We start from the raw sequence: 18,594 nt of genomic DNA, 5'->3' as shown, positions 1-18,594 counted from the left end.
CAGGGGCACACAGTCGGAGCTGCGTGGAGTGGGAGCGACGTACCAGGAGGGTCAGGGGTCACTCACCTCACCGCGCAGCATCCGGTATATATGGGGAGGTGGGAGGGAGGAGCAGCTGGGAGGCGGGAGGCGAGAGCAGCGAATGGGCAGGGCGCAGGGCCGCAGGGGGCACGGCGGCGGGGAAACAGTGGAACAGAGAGTACCTAACACTAACATTACAAGTAATGAAATAGTAGACAACTTAGATACTGATGTTGATCCCCATGACGAAATTATAACAATTGAATGCTCCAACAGATACTCAGTGTTAGCAGAAAACCTAGAAACAACTATAGGGCCTCACTCGGGGGGGATCAACCACCCAGCAGGAGTCTGTCCATACCATCTTCATCACATGCTCAGGTGCAAACACACATTGCTGAAATACACAGTTTGGTGATAGCATTGACTAATAAACTGAGTACTGTTGAGGAAGAGGTCAGAGTGATTAAAAAATTATAGAAACTCTTACCAGCAGTTTGTGTACAAGTGAGAAGGGTCCAGCTCCTACATCTGATACGATCAAACCCGTAGTGTTTAGGTCGGAAAATATTATTACTGGATCGGATAGGCCCAAGAAGCAAACAGAAGGAGCAGAAAACTCACAAATTTATTACCCTTATGGGTGACATAGCACAGGCCATACCCATAGCTCACGACTAAGCCTAGGACACCCAGTGGCTACTTCACAGGAACGGCATCGAGCACATAGAGGACAGCAAATCCCTTTGCATATGAAAAGGCCCCCTGATAGTCTATCACCTGCCAGTTTGCGAAAGGGGGACTGGGAAAGGGGAAATAGACAGAGAAAAGAAGCACCCCAACAAGCATCAAACATGGAACTGTTGCGCCAGCTCCGCGGGGGTCTTCCCTCTCATAATGTTTTTCATACAAATGTCCCTAGATTGAAGTCGGCAACCAGGGAGGACGTGGACTCCTTGGTTAACAAGGTTATACATTGGATAAGGACCAAACGCCGCTGCCTTTCTGTAATTAAATCTGATAAAAAGAGCGCTGAACGGCTGCAGCAAGAAGGAGGGGGCCTAGCTGACATTAGGGTAACTCTGTATTCAAAGTAATAGCTGACAATCTGATAACCCTGAACTTAAGGACTCACTCATTATTTGACTCAAACATTTCCATCAGGCAAAATAAAACAGATAGATTAAGCTGTGGTTCTGCCTTGAACTCTATTATGACCAAAACTCGCCTTGGTGCCCCTGGAATTACTCCGATACTTCAAAGTGGTCTCGAAGCGGTATATTGACTACATTCATCTACTGACCTGACTCCGATAAGGTTAGGAACACAGCACCTCCCTTGGGGGACTCGAGAGGAAGCAAGCTTGACCAAGCAAACTGTTTATGATGATGCTGAGGGCGAACCTATCCTTAGTTTTAACCAAAGACCAGATACAGCTAGGGACAGTGAGCCAACTAGAGTAAAGAATAGCGCCCCCAAAACAAATGGTGTTAAACTATTGTCCTGGAACATAGCTGGTCTTACTAAAAAACTCCTGGAACCTTATTGGCAAGACAATATAGACAAACACGATCTATGCCTTTTCCAAGAGACCTGGGCGCTGGAACCCTGATACAAGGTGGGGTATGGAACATTCAGTATTGAGGCAATTCAACCAAAAAAAGGCAGACCCTCAGGTGGCCTTTTAACATGGGTTAAGAACCTAGTAAATGCCGAAATAGACATCATACCTACCAGTTAAGATGACATCCAGGGAGTACGTTTAAAGTTCCCCAAAAAATCTATAATTTAATTCCTTAATATATTCATAAGACCACGAGATCACTCCAAAGAATCACCACTAATTACTCAATTAGGAGGGATTATTGATTCTATCACAAATAATAGCCCCATTGTAATCGGTGGCGATTTCAATTGTTGTTACGAACCACTAAGGGGCATGGAAACCATATTGGAGGAAGAAGATCTAGCATTGGGCATCCCATTATTAAGCACTGAAAGACCAATGAGGTGTACCGTTTCAGCCCTGCAGATTTGTAATCTCACTGTAGAAAAAGGGCTACAGGCTTGCAATGGAAGATGTCCCTCTGATACTGAGCGGACAAATACTTTTTTAAGGGGTCAATCGTCCTCAGCCATAGATTATATTATGATAAGTGCTGCACATTGGGCGTACGTGACTGATTTTAGAGTAGAGGCTAGGAGGGAAAGTGACCACCTCCCCCTATGCCTAGAACTAGAAGCAAAATATCTCCAGCATCAACCTAGACCAGGTCTGCAGGTACCACAGCCTACGCTGTTTAACAATAAAAGGGCAGTTAGATGGCCAATTATCCTAGGGAAACTTGAACCCCTTACTTTCATTTATACTATTTTTAGTGACCTTCTATCTTCTTTTCTTTCTAATGAGAATTTAAACCCTATCCTAATCACTCAAATCCACGTAACACTAGTGGAAAGAATGGAACCCGTTCTCACTAGAGCACTGATGGGCAAAACCTCTTCCAAGGATAATTTGACATTGGCCAATCCCTGGTTTAATGATGCTTGCAGAGAAGCAAAGAAGAATCTAATTAAGGCCTTGTGGCTGAAAGAACAGATTAAAATCAGGCAAGAGAGGAAAAACTACAATCAGAAACTAAAACTAGCATGCAAAAATTGGGAGGATGCAAGCTGGGAAGAATTGTTAGCTGCAGCAAGGGCAGGAGATCAATCACTTTGTTGGTGGATTATTGCAAATGGCAATAAGTCTAGTAAGCCAGCCCAGGTTTACTGCTTAGATCCTAAAACATGGTTCAGCCACTTCGCACATTTATATGCATGTCCGGGTTCCCCATCGAGCGAGAATTTACGCATAATCAAAGAGTTGACAATGTCTAATGAGATCAATCCACTATACTTTAGCATCTCAGACACCAAGCAGGCCATAGCGGCCATTAAGTTGTCCAAAGTGCCAGGCCCAGATAACATTCCGTGGGACCTCTTTAGACATGATCCAGAGGTATGGGCACCGTACATTAACTTACTGTGCAATGCAATAAGCAGAGGGCAGCCCATCCCCTCATCATGGAAGGGTGCGGAGATTGTCCCTATGTACAAGAAGGGTAGTAGGGACAATCCCGCCAATTATAGACCTATCAGTTTGATAGATATTACCCAAAAGGTCTATTTAAAGCAGATATTGGACAAGTTAAACGACTGGCTAGTTGATAACGACATACTGTCCCCGTGCCAGGCAGGGTTCAGAAAAAGAACCAGCACCATAGATCAGGTATTTAGTCTGTTAACCATTGCCTGGAAATACACCAAACTAAGATCCGGCAATTTGTATGTGGCCTTTATTGACCTAAAGGCCGCTTTTGATTCAATCCCAAGAGATCTGCTGTGGGTAAATTTTCTAAAACAAGGGGTCCCAAAAACATACTGGTACAACTCATAAAATTACACGGAGATAACTTTGCGAAAGTGCATCGGGGCTTGGGTGGGGAATTGACAGAGGAGATACCGGTGAGGAGAGGGGTGCGCCAGGGCTGTGTCCTGGCGCCTACCCTGTTTCTCCTCTATGTTAACGATATGGTGGACATGTGTGTGCTGTGACATTTGCGGATGACACCAACCTGCTCTCACAGACCCCAAGGGGATTGCAAAATCTCCTGAATAAGCTGGTTGTGTATTGTAAACAAAAAGGATTGGAAATAAACCCATCAAAAACAAAATACATGTCCATTAGGCCATATGAAAGCTTTAAGAAGAATATAAGGCAGAATGGTGCAGTGAAAGAGAGGGTCCACACTTTTGTTTATCTAGGGGTGACTCTAGATTCTAAGCTCTCATGGTGCCCGCATATGAGAAAATCTGGGACCATTTTAATGCAAAATTCGGAGCCCATCCTGAAAAAACTCCATGCTACTTACACCAAGTCTATCACCCCAGCATTGGAGGTATATAAATCCAGGGCCCAAACTGCCGCTTTTATGGCTCCGAGTTGTGGGGTAGGGACCAAATATCCACCTTAATTGTGGGAGAAAATAGGGTTTTAACAGCGATGGCCCCCCTCCCCCAAAATACACCGGTGATTCCCTACATGTATGACTTGGGGTTAAAACGCATTGAGCACAGGGCAGTCTGGATGACTTTGTCATACTGGATTAAGTTATAGGTTACTGATGAACACCATATTTATAGGGAGGCACTAAGTGAACTTATTGCACTAGACACCCGTGTCACTTTCCCATGGTTGATTAATATACGTCGACGGCTCCTGGACTTGGGGCTTAGTGAGTTCTGGTATCACCCAGAAAGGTTGACTGCAGATTCAAAAAGGGAACTCAAAAGGGTGTATTGGAACTCACTTGTCCATAAAGTTTTACAAAATAGTGGAGCTGCCTCATTCACAAATGAATTCCTGATGGCCAAACCTAAACCCCGTTTTGAGGTATTTTTAGACCAAATTGAACCTCAACTTGCGAAAATATTGTATTTGAAATTCAGGTACGGGACTCTCTGTGTTAAGTCCTTTACAATTAAATGGGAAAAGTCCCGCAACGGGGTGGAAGACAGTGAGTGTAAAATGCGCCTGCTGGGTTTGCAGAAAAATATAGCACATGTCCTGTTATTTTGCCCAATTTATTTGAGAGCTTGACGAAAATGGATTGTACCGTTGGGCAGGAAACTGGGTTTTAAGGGATATAATGATATGTTACGCATTTTAAAAATAGATAACACCCAGTTTATTGTTTTTGGAGTTTCCAGATTCGTATTGGCCATGAACTATATAAGAATGAAGAAGGGTTTGAAATTTTAATTAGGATCCGGCAACAGTGGACTACAGCTCATTATTTGTGTATTGCATGAGTAAGTCGCTGATTTTTTTTATTGTGTATAGTATTTAATATTTTACAAGGAATTCTGCTCTCAGCAGTTCTCCCATTTTAATTGACTTTGTGACAAACACTCAAGGGGCACATGTATCCCTGGGGAATACTATTATGAAACATATGCACTGCACTTTATTAGTCTAACTGCCTATTGCACCGAGAACTTATTGGTCATGCTATTTGCCTGTTGTACTGGTCGCACTTTATTCTGGAACCGCGTATTTGCATAAATGTAATGTTTTTTAAAATTGCAACCCATTTTCCCAAGAATTATTGTATTGGATTGGAACGATGTAAATATAGTATAGTATTGTTTGTTCTTTTATGATTCTACTAGCAGCCCGTCCCGACGTTTTCCGGGTATGAAATAGAATGTGTGTAATGTGTGTATTTGGCAAGGGAAATGTATTTTAAAATCTCGCGGTAGACAACATTTTTTGTTTCATTAGAATAGGGACGAGAAGGCCCAGCTGCATCCCTGGTTGATGTTAGCAGGCATGTGTAATTGGTGTAGTGATCCGCCGCCCGAGCCCGGCTACAGCCCTGGTTGATGTTAGCAGGCGCGTGTAATGTCGTTGAATGACAGAGTTATCAGCCGCGGGTAAATCCGTTTAATGAGATAGTTGAATGACAGCGAGTAGGAGAGGATGCAGTAATTGTCCCCACAGAAACGCTCATTTGCATGTTCCCCCGCTTGAGGCCCAGATGCAGGCCTGTTTGATGTTAGCAGGCGCGTGTTCCCCGCTTGAGGCCCAGCTGCAGCCCTGGTTGATGTTATCAGGCGCTTGTAATTAGTGTACTGATCTGCCGCCTGAGCCCGGCTAGAGCCCTGGTTGATGGTAGCAGGCGCGTGTAATTTCGTTGAATGAGAGAGTTCAGTAACAGCGCGCAGGAGAGGCTGCAGTAACGTTACTTACCAGGCCTCCAGGTGAGCGCGTTTGTCACACCCCCAGCACACGGCCACAGCAGACGATCTTCTGATTAATGTACGACCCAGATGGCATGAAGGGCGGAACGTAGCACATGCCCCCAGCAATTCTCACGCCCCCAGCGTGCTCCTTGATGCGGCTCAATTGCGTTCACATGGCATGAAGGCCGGACACACGCCCCCAGCATTTCTTACGCCCCCAGCGTGCCCCTTGATGCTGCACAGCAACGTAATTGGCGCTTGTATGTACGACTCTCATGGCATGAAGGGTGGACACACGCCCCCAGCGTTTGTCACGCCCACAGCCCACGATGTGATGGCCGCACCACATGCCCCCAGTGTTAGTCACGCCCCCAGCCCACAGCACAACGCAGACACGCCCACAAGGGACTACTTTGCTGGCACGGTTCTTTTACCTTTTAAATGTATAGAGGAGTTGGCCTAACGGCTAAGGCGCTCGACCTCGGACCTGGGGATCTGGGTTCGAGTCTTGGTAACGACGCCAAACATCCTGTGATTCTGGGCAAATCACTTAATCTCCCCATATCTTTTAGAGCCTGCCCGTGGGAGCGCCCTTTCCCAGATCAGACCCCTGGATCCCATTAGGAAAACCGAGCGTTAGAGGTGGATACACCACACTGGATCAGGTGATTACCTTACACACCTGGTATTTTCTGAAGCCTTTATGAGCATCAAGTCGATATTTATCTAATGGACTCCATATATGTCTTGCTTGTCATTTTCAGACCATATTATCATTAAATGAACTGAAAAACCGAAGCTGTGCCTGTTGGTATGTATTGATCCCACGCAACCCTAAACCAGTTCCCCCCAGCCGTAGAACCCCATTAGAGGCTGATTTTTATCTTGTCCCAAGGTATTTTCACTGATTTCCTATTTTGCTTCTTATTTTCTGAAGCGTTTATGAGCGCCTAGTCGATATCTATCTAATGGACTTCATATATGCCCTGCCTGTTTGTTTTTAGACTACATTATCACTAAATGAATTGAAACACCGAAGTTGTCCCAGTTGGAATGCATTGAACCCACGCAGCCTTACCCCGGCTGCTCCCAGCCGCAGAACCCCATTAGCGATTGAATTTCATCTTGTCCTAAGGTATTCTTACTGATTTTCCCTTTTTTTAAATATCTCGTCGATCACTGCTAACAAACCACACTAATCTTTATATGGGGTACATTCATTATCCTCTCTTCTACCCCACCAGATTATATGCGACTCAGGATCTATTGATTCTGTGAACGACGAGAGGGACATTACAGTGATCCCATCTCAGGTAATCCTTTCAATAGCACGTCTAAAGAAAACTGTACTGTATGCTCATTAGAACATATCAGACCTTATCATTAGGTTACTTGAAACCCCCTGATCTACCCTGCAAGTAGTGCCTGGGTTATGTACCTTTATCCGTTCTCACCCTATGTCTTTTAGAACACCTTAGACTATGTGGGTAAGATTGTACCTTGGCCATGTGGTACATAGAATTGGACCTATATATTCTTTACACACCATGACTGTTTAAAAGCACCTTAGATTATATGGACATGATTGCTCTTTTGCCCATTCAAAACGTCCATCCTTAGTATAATGTACCTATGCCACACCTAAGAGTTAGAATGAATGAAGCATATGAATGAAGGACCTTGGAATTGAATGAATGTGGATATGTCCACCTAAACTTAGGTCTAAGAAACGACCATTTAACTACCCTATCTTAGGGAAATTTTGACCATTGAGGAGTGACCTTTTGATAACAGAGCCTTGACTGAACCACAATGTTTAAACTAAAGGATAATGAAAAAGGGGGAAAAAAAGTAAATTATGACCAATTATATGTATTGCTCAAATGTATTATCAATGAGATATTGAAAATTGTTTTTTTATTCACAGCTTATGTGTTCCCCCCCCTGAGTGTACACTCCCGCCCTGAAGAAGGTGCTGCCCAAATAGGGCCAACACCGAAACGCGCGTCAGCGCTATATATTGGACGGCAATTCCTGAGCCTTTATAAAACCTTTTCGTACTGGTTTTGTCCGCCCTTTTCACCTTAATTCCATGCAACTATTTTTCCACCTATTGTTGCAGGCATAGATGTACGTGTATGTGAGTGAATTTGAATGAATGAGGAAGTGAATGAATATCTTGAGTGATGATGTATATATAAATTTTCTTTGAGTGTCTGGGAATGTGAGGAACCCCTTTACATACCTTATCCGTTTTAAAATGCATTATGTATCAATAGTATCTTTACCCAAGAACTCTTTTGTGAAAAGACAAACTATTTTTTATAAAAAAATAAAGAATAAAAACATCATGTACTAAAAAGAAACGGTCAAGTCTCTGGCTCTGGTTTTCATGTTCACCCCATTTGTTCATTGATTGGATCCTGTAATAGGACCTCCTATATCTATGTGGCAGGGTTAATCTTGTTTTATTTTATATGCACTGATTCCCCTCTTTCCTGCCCACTATAAAAAAAAAAACCCTGGGGAACCCCCTTCTATTATATATATACTTAATCTCCCCATGCCTAACAAAAATGAATGTGTGTCCTCATGTAACGTGACTGGTGCTATGTAAAGCGCTCTGATACCTGATTCAGTTCGGGTCAAGTTCGCGCTACATAAAACTCAGCCAAAAAAAATATATATATATGGTGGCCATCTGCATAGCCTATGTCCTTCTGCTGCAACTGCCCTTTCCAACGCTGTATTGGGTGTTGTGATTGGTGCTGTGGTTACTGAGATTACCCGCCTCAAAGGTTTGGGCTCTCTCTTTATAATATTAGTATGGATGAATCGAATAAAGATGTTTTGACGATGATGATGGTACAGAAAGCAAAAGGGGGGCACAAGGGGGGAAACGAGTAGCACAGAGGAGAAAACGAGGCACAGAGAGGGGGAAACAGTGGTACAGAAGGCAAAAAGGACGGAGGACACTTACCAGCGGCAGTGGCAGCTATAGCAGGGCACACAGTCGGAGCTGCCTGGAGGGGGAGCGACCTACCAGGAGGGACAGGGGTCGCTCACCTCACCGCGCAGCTTCCGGCATATATGGGGAGGTGGGAGGGGGGAGCAGCTGGGAGGCGGGAGCAGCGAGTGAGCAGTGGGCAGGACTGCAGGGAGCACTGCGGCGGGACAACATTGGTACAGAAAGCAAAATGGGGGCACAAGGGGGGATAAACGAGTGGCACAGAGGAGAAAACGAGGCACAGAGAGGGGATAACAGTGGTACAGAAGGCAAAAAGGACAGAGCACACTTACCAGCGGCAGCGGCAGCGGCAGCAGGGGCACACAGTCGGAGCTTCATGGAGGGGGAGCGACCTACCAAGAGGGTCAGGGGTCGCTCACCTCACAGCGCATCGTCCGTCATGTAGAAACTAGGGTCGGGGACAATCGATAGTTGCCCGGCGGTATTGCCTCTGTAACCCACGAATTATTAATCAATGAAGAGGCAGGCGCTGGAGACGGGAAGGCAGGAAACAAGGTTTATTCTCTCCGGAGGAGAACACAACAAGTCAGACAGCAGGTATCGTCATGAGGTGCTCTAACTTCATCTCTGAGGCCTGGCCCCTTATATACAGGTTTTGTGGCTTTATTACAGTTTACATATTCATGGTAATGCTTTGATGTACGGAAAGACATTCCCGGGATCTCCCCTTCGGGCCCGTTCCCACACACATTTACAGTAGAAGTCCCCACCCCGGTCACAACAGGTGATGGTTATCGCGCAGCTGGACATTCCGCCGATTCATGGAATGTGGGGGTTCGATCGGATCTCGTGGGGTGGGGGCTTTGATCAACTCGGGGGTCCTTTGATGAGGGAAGCTTTCTACTGCACGGGGAGGGGCAAGGAATAGTATCGGCAGAGCTAGGTGTCGGCCTGGGAACAAGGAAGACAAACGGGCGCAGGAAAAGGGGGGGTTTTTGTATCAAAGGGCCGGGGACTATGAAAAGAATGAAGGAAGGGGTCGCGCTGGGAACAGGATGGGGCTTTGAGGCAGAGCTGCGCTGAAGAGGGGTTTATGACCCAAAGCATGTGCGAGCGAGGGGGGGGTTGGTCAGCGTGCAGGCTTGGTGAGGGCGAAGGGCTATGTCGGGGGCCAGTGGCATGCAAAAGGGGGGGGGCTGTTCTGATCGAGGCACTTTAAAATGGCGGGCGCGCACGACAAAAAGTGTGGCATCAGGGAGAAAGGCAAGATGGCGCAGATAATGTTTACCAAACCGTACTAATTTTCCACAGTCCTCCCTTTAACATATTCAAGACATCTTGCTGGACTATTTCCTATTCAGGTCCATTATGGTGGGCATAAGAAAAAACAGTAGGAACCCAGGTGAAGGAGTCGTAAACATTTCATTTAAGATCTCTAGTTTTAGGAGGCGGGCCTATTGATAAACTTTGATAAACTTGTTAGCAGGAAAGTCATAGTAATGTAATACAAAAACGATTCTGTAGTGGGAGCAGTGAGTACATTGCATAATGTGAACTGACAGGTCATTATATACAGGCTCCGTATATATTTGGTTGGAGCATAATCAATACAATGGTGGCTGGGAGAGAAATGAGACGTAGCAGAAACGATGATTGAGGGTGTCAATGTTCGAAGTTCATGAGTTCTCAGTATTGTTTGTCGTCTTTCGTTGGCGCTGTGGAGCACCGGCGGTGGAGCTAAGGGTCCAGCTCTTTTCTAGGTCCCGTGTTGCAGGGCACGACCTTTTCCTCGCGTTTCTGGTCGAAAAGGTCATTTTTCGCCCTGTGTCTTTTGGAGTCGATAGTCAAAAAGTTCAGATGGAAGAAGAGTGTATAAATAGTCCATAGGGTAGGTCGGAGAAAAAGGGGGGGGGGATGGAGCAAGGCCAGATCGGGAACAGACTAGGGGAACGGAAAATTTCAGGTAGGCGGGCTCATGACCGAGTTTAGGGAGCGGGGACCTTTCGGCACATATTTGAACATTGGGCAGGGGCATCAGGTTAGCCCTCTCCTCTCGTTTTGTCGGAAATAGTGCCTCGTCCTGCAACTCCGTTCTGTCGCGGTCTCGCCTTGGCCAATGTCGCAGATGTTCCATAGTCTGTAGTCAGGCCACGTGCTCCCACATCCGGTCCTTCTTTCCTCCGACAGTCGTACCCTTGAAGGAGTTTGAAAAGACAGTCTTTAGAGAATTGGCAGAGGAAGGTAATCACATAAGTCTATTTCTCTCCCAGCTCCAGGTAAATGAGAATAGAAACGTCCGTTATATTAGGGTTCACAACTGACATATAAATGATCGATGGTGGGCCTGCCGGATTTACTATGACTTTCCTTCACAACTATTTATTACAGTCACGACAGTTCATCTGATGGAGACCCACCTTCGTAATACAAGCCTGACAGAGCTATACCGCTCTCTAGGGGTTTATATTTACAAAGGGTGTTGTGAGCTATCAACATGGTACTAATAGGTATCCCGCTGAGGGACGAACATCTAAACATCTTTCATTTTATAATTGCATCCTGCCTTTTAACTAAACATTTTCGCTTTCAACAAGGTTCATTGTAATGGTCTTCTTTGCTTCGGTCTAATCTTTAACTTTGTAAAACATCATTCTGGTTCCTATGCAGCCTCTCACGGCCTGATTACTAAATTAGAAAAGACAGGGGTCTCATGGGAAAATAACTAGGGACATAGAAAACTGTGGTGGGGGGCATCGTCTTACTCTGGGTTATAAGGGCATTATCGGCAGAAGGCCACAGTTCAGTTGGTGAGCGTTCAGTGACATTTCTCGAATTCCAAACTCTGAAATTGGCCTATCAAAAAAATCATTTCTAGGAACCACAGCTGGCCTGCGTTAGTCGCAAGTCGACCCATCTCTTACAATCGGGGGTGAGGGATAGTTAAAAAACTCTTATCTGGGGCAGCTGAACACAATACTGGGTGCGTCCTGGGAAGATGGAGAGGTTTCGATTACCTTTACGGTTTGGGTATTGCGACAATTCGGAACGGGGAAGGTCGCGTCATCTGAGGCATTTTATTTCATCATAGGAGCCGCTGACATGTAGTTCCCTCATTACGGGTCAGATTAGGGAACCTCAGTCGTCTTACCTGTCCTTTCCCTTATGGCCAATTCTCGGTTTCATCAAAATATTTTTCGGAAAGGAGAGGTAGTGACACAGCGTTAGGGTGATTGCATTAAAGACAAGTTTTGAGCAAATACTGGCGGTATTTGAAGCCAATTGGGTGGTGTGCTAGGGGTGGCGGTTTGCCAATTTAGGAGCTAGTCGTTCGGAAGAGCGTGAGTGTGGAGGAGAGAGAGAGTGAGAGAGAGAGAGAGAGAGAGAGAGAGAGAGAGAGAGAGAGAGAGAGAGAGAGAGAGAGATGTGCAACAATAGGCTAGATAGCACACGTGCAACATAGGGAGCGGCCGTGTATTTAAGGTAGATTATTCGGCGCTTTACTTGATACAAGACATCGCAGGTCTGTGTTAGTATTTTGAAAGCATGCGGTTCAGGACGGGCGAGCATTAGGTCGGGTACAGGGGACATGCGTTGAGAAAAAGGAAAAGGGGGCACCATCGTGTCGTACTCCTTGCATTCTTGGCCCTTTGACCAGTTGAGTCAGCGCTTCAGTCACACACAAACATTCTCTCATAGTTTCATACACACGCGACATGTGTCCATTCACGCATCATGGATTAAGGGTGATCATTTTTCATCAAGTCATACTATTTGTTGGTTTGTTTGTTACATTAGTAGTTTGTGGGTGTGCTTAGGTGCCACCTTGCGGCGCTAGTCTGCTTCGTGTATCAGACATGGCAAGGCTTCAGATCTTCGCCATACCTCGGTTGTGATCTCTGAGATAACCTGCAGAGGGAGGAAAAAAGAGGGGAAGGGGACAACATTCGAGCATATTAAAAGCACGGGTACGAAAGTCTTTTACTTACCTCATACTAGTCTTATCTCCTTGGGATAGAATCCCCGAGGTTGTGGTTTCTGGAGTCAAAAAAAGGGGGGGGGGCAGTGTGTCCTTATGGGCTGTGAGAAGGAAAACGTTAGAGAATCAGAAGCACTTAGCGCGAAGTTTCTAGTTGGTAGGTGTTTTTAACTATCGGGGTCCTAAAATCTCTTTCAATGCCGTGATGTTTCAAGGTTTATCAGTTCTTCGGTCAACTCTGTTCCCTAGCACCTTGGAGTGTCGTATCTTTATAATATTCTATTATTTACATCGTTTCACTTTTACCCATCCTTTAAATTGCGCCATTTCGCCTTTACCCATCCCCGGGAGTCGGAGTCCTTCTCCATGCGCGAGTCCCTGAGTCAGTCGCATTTTTGACGGCGGAGTGTCGTGTCTCAGATTCGATCCTCCATCCGGGGCTGGGCAACCATCTTCTTTTAACCTTAAAGAGAGAGCAGAGTAGGGTGCACAGAAAGGAACTCTCCCGCCGATCCCATATGTTTAAATAAAGCATGCAATACCCGTTCATAATTTAGAAAACCTTTATTTTGCAAAATCATTCCAGTACGTGGATTTATGAGGGTGCAGTCGTATTTGGCCGGACACGGCAATGGCTAAAGTGCGTACAGTGGGGGGTGTTGTTTTGCAGCAATAAAAACATTAGAAAGTTTTATCAATTCATTTGTAGCAAACTAAAAACGTCTATCAATTGGCTGGGGGTTCGGGGGCATTTATTTCATAATTTAGAAGCATAGTCAGACTAGTTGCAATCAGATTTCCTATATGCATACTGTGTGCGTGCGTCATAAGCGAGGTTATACATCAGCTATATATAAAAATATAATACATCGTACATTTGTAATCATCATTTTAACGGGATCCTTTTACATGTTCGTCGAGTGAGCTCTCCCCCTTTTTTTTTTCTTGTCAAGTGTACAAAGGATCATATATGTCTCAGAACATCAAGTTTTGTATTAGTAAAAAGGAACACCACGAGGTGTTCGTAAGTTCCTATCGATACCGGCGCCATTTTGGGCGGGGCCGGGTTAGTCCGGAAGTAGCATCAGGGAAAATGTTTCCTACAACCGGCAGTTGGACCAGAGTCCTTTTCGGCAGTTCAAGAATTCATGCTAACAGAAGGAGTGGCTATGTCATGCTTATTTCGCTAGCGATTAAGGCAGTTGTCTTTTACCGGAAGCCTGCAAGGGCCGAGGGCTCCTCCGGGGACCTTTGTAGAATCTTCAAGGCTGTGGAGATGCTGTCGGAGGTGGGGGCTCGTGCTCCGGTGGGCGAGCGACCGAGTTATATTGCTGTTCAAAGTTACTGTAGCGGCCGAGAGCCGCCTTCCAGCGGGCCCAGACGCCAATTTGAGGCCCTGCAGCAGTCCCCTCTCGTCGAGTCTGCAAGAGTGGAAGAGACCTTCCTGAGGACAAATAGGGAATGGAACTCTGTGTCGTGGAAGCGGGACATTCGGCTGGGGTGCAGCTGTGATGCCCCCACCTGGGGGCGAGGGAGACTTGTTCGCGCCGTCTCCTTCTCCCGGTGCACTCCAGGCCGCTCTCTTTCATGGGCATGCACGATGGTCTCTCCACACCCTGTGCTCCACAAGGCCCATGCTCAATGCTGTGGAAGTATGGCCACCTGCGGCGCACATTCGGTGCTGCACAAGTATCGGTGCAGCCATTGCATATTCGGTGCTCCGAAAATATGGGCACCGTTGCATGTTCGGTGCTGCGCAAGTATTGGCACCACCGCCTGGCTGGGGGAATTCGGCGTTGGGCCGGGGGCTGGGAAACCTCCTATCCGTGGAGGTGGGAGAGGCTCGTCCGCGTCGCCTCTCCCTCCCAGCCCAACTTGGACAAATTTCTGCAGAGGTATGGACAGGACATCCCGCCGCCCAGAGTTGCTGCGGCTGTCACGGAGGGGAAAAGAAAGAGGTGTTTCGTCCTTCTCTGGGCCGGGCTTCCTTAGGTTATCGGCTGCAGCCGGACTCAGTTGGCCCCGGTCCCTAGCCATTGGTGGCCGGACCGGGAGGACATGTGGCGGGACTACCTGAAACTCCCATGCGCCACCATGGCCGGGCCGGGAAGGCATGTGGCGGGACTGCCTGCAGCTATCCAGGGCCGCTGCGGCCGGACTCCGCTGGCCCCTGCCTCTCCTTCGGCTCCCCCATATGTTAAGATTTCCTGACCGAGTGTTGGCAGCAGGGCCCGCCTTATATGGGTTGCCGCCAGTTGGGCGTAGCCGTAACCCTGCCCTACTTTGGAAGGTTCCAGAATGGGGGGGGTGTTCTGCTGACTCTTATTTTCTACAGTTTACCGTTCTTGTTTCTAAAGTTATTGTTTCTTGTTTGTTATGTTAAATAAAAGTTCGTGTTCATCAGTGGCTTACTGATTTCGTTTCCCATTCCTTTCTTTCCAGGTTGTTTCATGCTAAAATTTCTGTTAACAGAGTTTATGTAACACGGAAGCACATGTAGGGGGATGACGCAGATTCATACATTACGTACACACAAACTCAGATGGGGAGACAGTAAAAGTATGACACACGAGATCCAAAGACAAACATAAAACAGTGATTGGCCATAATGATCTCTTTCTGTCTGTTGATTTAGAGCTAGATTGGGTTCCCGTTTTATCATTGTCCGATCTATGAAAACTCGAACATGTCGCTGAAATCGGTCTGGCGAAATCTGTGCCATCGGGCATAATCAAACGTGGTGGTTCTATCTGGCCTGGCCATGTCGGTCTGATTCTTCTTTGTCTGGCGCTTTTTTCCTTTCTTCCGGACTGCTATTCCTGTCGGTCCTTTATTCCTACCCTCGTTCAGTAAAGTCGGGCATTGTGCTTTCCAGTGTCCGACACATTTACAAAAAGCACATTGGTCTTGCCCTAAGTCTGGCCGTCCTGTGCGTAGTGTCGGGGGATAACCTTCGGGTCGTGGTGTCCAGGGGTTGTCCTGTTGATATATTCCTCTACCTGCTCTGTCCTCGTCTCTTTTCTTTCGTTGTACTGCCTCTTTGCGCCACATACCGAGACTGTCGAGCATAATAGGCGTTGTCTTATTATTACGAAGGGCTATTTCTAACGTTTCTATTTTATCAAGATCGAAGGATCCTACCAGTGGCCACTGTTTGTCTTGACTTTCTTTGGTATACCTGTGCCACAATTTATTATAGGCTATGGTAACTAATCCATAGTTTATGAACATGTCTTTATTAGGGGTGCCTTCTAGTGGAGCTAGATGATCCACCTCTAATAAACGGTCCGGGCTGAACCAGCTATCAACCAGTGGGGAGAAGACAGACATGACGGCTCGCAGCGAGGGACAAAAAGTCAGCACTGCCTATCTTATCACTGTGCGCAAAGACTAGACAGAATATTTCTATTCTACGTTGTTTGCAGGCAGTGAATACCTCATGAACCAATAACAAAGAACAACCAATAAATAAAAAAATAGAATAAAATAAGATGAAATCAGTGGGGAGAATAAGTAGGGCGCAAAAGTCTGCGTCCTCTACCCTTTCACTATCCGTAAAGAGGAATCTGTTATTTCCTGTTTGCAGACAGCGAATCTCCAGAAAACGATCCGTGAACAATAGTTCGGGGTCAAAGAACCCAGTTAATCAGTGTGGGAGAGGGAATCTCCCAAAAAGCGTTAATAAATAATAGAATCAGTGGGGGAGAAAAATAGGCACGACGGCTGCGTTACCTATCCTTCACTGTTTGCAAAAGGGAAAGAGCCTACTGTTTCTCCGTGTGCAGACAGTGAATCTCCAAATAAGTCAAATAAAGAGTAATACTAGTATTTTCTGAACAACCAATACAATTATTTTGCAGTTTGTCGTGTTTACACGACCTTACCCGGACCGTATGGACAGTTTCTTGTCTTCCGAATCCAGCGCCCGTTCGTCCTCTTTTTCTCGTATTTCTCCCGGCACTCCTAATGGTTCCCAGTCAGGACCGTAGATCACTCGAGAGAGGTCTGTTCGGAACTAGTGAAGTTTGGATGATCGGCTGCCAGACGAGGGTCTATTGAGCAAGAGCTCTCCCGATCGTTGCAGTCGTTCACTCTGTCGTCAGGACCTCTCCCACTGGATCCACGAGTCGCTGATGGGCCCCACGCTTGGGACGCCAATTGTAGAAACTAGGGTCGGGGACAATCGATAGTTGCCCGGCGGTATTGCCTCTGTAACCCACGAATTATTAACCAATGAAGAGGCAGGCGCTGGAGACGGGAAGGCAGGAAACAAGGTTTATTCTCTCCGGAGGAGAACACAACAAGTCAGACAGCAGGTATCGTCATGAGGTGCTCTAACTTCATCTCTGAGGCCTGGTCCCTTATATACAGGTTTTGTGGCTTTATTACAGTTTACATATTCATGGTAATGCTTTGATGTACGGAAAGACATTCCCGGGATCTCCCCTTCGGGCCCGTTCCCACACACATTTACAGTAGAAGTCCCCACCCCGGTCACAACAGGTGATGGTTATCGCGCAGCTGGACATTCCGCCGATTCATGGAATGTGGGGGTTCGATCGGATCTCGTGGGGTGGGGGCTTTGATCAACTCGGGGGTCCTTTGATGAGGGAAGCTTTCTACTGCACGGGGAGGGGCAAGGAATAGTATCGGCAGAGCTAGGTGTCGGCCTGGGACAAGGAAGACAAACGGGCGCAGGAAAAGGGGGGGTTTTTGTATCAAAGGGCCGGGGACTATGAAAAGAATGAAGGGAGGGGTCGTTCTGGGAACAGGATGGGGCTTTGAGGCAGAGCTGCGCTGAAGAGGGGTTTATGACTCAAAGCATGTGCGAGCGAGGGGGGGGTTGGTCAGCGTGCAGGCTTGGTGAGGGCGAAGGGCTATGTCGGGGGCCAGTGGCATGCAAAAGGGGGGGGGCTGTTCTGATCGAGGCACTTTAAAATGGCGGGCGCGCACGACAAAAAGTGTGGCATCAGGGAGAAAGGCAAGATGGCGCAGATAATGTTTACCAAACCGTACTAATTTTCCACACTCATATATGGGGAGGTGGGAGGGAGGAGCAGTTGGGAGGCGGGAGCAGTGAGTGGGCAGGGGGCGGGGCCGCAGGGGGCACAGCAGCATGGAAACAGTGTTACCAAAAGCAAAATGGGGGCACAAGGGGGGGAAACGAGTGACACAGAGGAGAAAAGGAGGCACAGAGAGGGGGAAACAGTGGTATAGAAGGCAAAAAGGACGGAGGACACTTACCAGCCGCAGTGGCAGCGGCAGCAGGGGCACACAGTCGAAGCTGCGTGGAGGAGGAGCGACCCAGGTGTCGTGCTACCACGCAACCCAGGGCCAGCTGTGCAGCGCAGGCCAGAAGCGACCACAGCATCACGGAGGTAAGAGCCACCATGGCACCGACGAGCTCCAGACCACCAAACGCGCATGCCGGAAACTGGAGAAGATATGGCCGCACAAACGCACACCGGACAACCATGCAGCCCACAAGGACGCCACCCGCAGATATCACCACCTCATCAGATTAGCCCAGAGATCCTTCTTCAAAGACCGCTTGGATAACAATGCACACAACAGCAAAGAGCTCTTCAGGATCATAAGGGAACTCTCCAACCCCAGTGCCAACGCCAACGACATCCCGCCCTCACAAGAACTGTGCGACTCACTAGCCATCTTCTTCCACCGCAAGATCGCTGACATCCACGACAGCTTCAACACCATGACCGCCCAAACTACGCCAGACTCCACCTCCCCTGTGAACACCACCAGCGACAACCGCCTGACATCCTGGTCCAACATCAACGACGATCAGACACACAAGGTCATGAACTCCATCCACTCAGGA

Source organism: Lissotriton helveticus, chromosome 11 (genome assembly GCF_964261635.1).
Source record: "Lissotriton helveticus chromosome 11, aLisHel1.1, whole genome shotgun sequence".
NCBI classification, from domain to species: Eukaryota; Metazoa; Chordata; class Amphibia; order Caudata; family Salamandridae; genus Lissotriton; species Lissotriton helveticus.
This window is presented reverse-complemented; position numbering follows the sequence as displayed.